Source organism: Galeopterus variegatus, unplaced genomic scaffold (assembly GCF_000696425.1).
Source record: "Galeopterus variegatus unplaced genomic scaffold, G_variegatus-3.0.2 Scaffold1931, whole genome shotgun sequence".
NCBI lineage: Eukaryota > Metazoa > Chordata > Mammalia > Dermoptera > Cynocephalidae > Galeopterus > Galeopterus variegatus.
In genome coordinates, this window is record NW_007728042.1 from 5,570 (window position 1) to 6,778 (window position 1,209).

Sequence of the window (1,209 nt, forward strand, 5' to 3'; positions counted from 1 at the left end):
GGCAGTTGTGGTCCTTACTCTATATAATTTATGGAACATCTAAAGCATATATCCAAGCTTCAACTCCTGGAGATTTTTCCTCACTATGTCTGGGGTGGGGTTCAAGCATCTGTGTTTAACTGATGATTTTTATTTTTATTTTCTTTTTTTTAATTTTTAAAAAGAAACCTATTTAAAGGTTTCTGAAGAATACTTTAGGTTGAGAACATCTGAGAACATCACTGCTTTTTTGACTATAAAAAGCTGCAGGCCTCTCTGCTCTGTGTCTTGTGTTCTTTCTTTGAGGACTGTTTGTGGGGAGTTCCATTCACCACTCATGTCCACCTCAGCCATCGGGATGCCTGGCAGACTCCCAGGCTCGGTGCTTTTCCTTGTGAACCTTTACAGGAACCCTTCTCAAACTTGAATTACATCAGACTTACCTGGAGGGTGATTGCTGGACCCCACCCCCAGAATCCCTAATGAAGTAGGTCTGGGATGGGAACTAATAGTTTGCATTTCTAGTAAGTTCCCAGGTGATGCTGATGTTGCTGGTCTCTGGCCACACTTTAAAAACCTCTGCTAAGAAGTATAGGACCTGTTATTTAAACTTTGCCTCAGAAATTGTCCAAGATTCTCCCTCCACTTCAGGGAACAACAGCAGCAGCAAATGAAAACAAACAAAACTCATCCGTTTTGCCCAAGATAAGAGTAATTGATTTTGATAGAAATTCTAATAGCTGTTATTTTACAGGATAGTAACTGGGTAGGGAGTACCAGGGGACTTCTGGGATGCTTGTAATATTCTATTTTTTTTATCTGAGTGGTGGTTACATGATATATTCCCTTTGCAAAAACAAAAATACACTTGAAGGCTGGCCTGTTAAATCAGTTGGTTGGAGTGTGGTGCTGTTAACACCAAGGTCCAGGGTTTGATCTTTGTACCTGCCAACCACCAAAAAAAAAAAAAAATACATTTGAGCTTTGCACCTACAATCTGTGCACTTTTCTGTCTGTATGTTACACTTCAAAGGTTGACTTAAATATTAATAATAATAAGTGCTGTCAAACTCTGGAAGAAATGCGCCTCCACATCACTAGCCAGTACCTCTGTTTGCAAGTCTGCTTTCTCCTATGGGCATGCTGGCAACCCAACAAAGAAAATTATTCTTTCTTTGTTTTCTTTTTTGCTGGCATCATCTATGTGTGTGTATGTGTGTGTGCATGTGA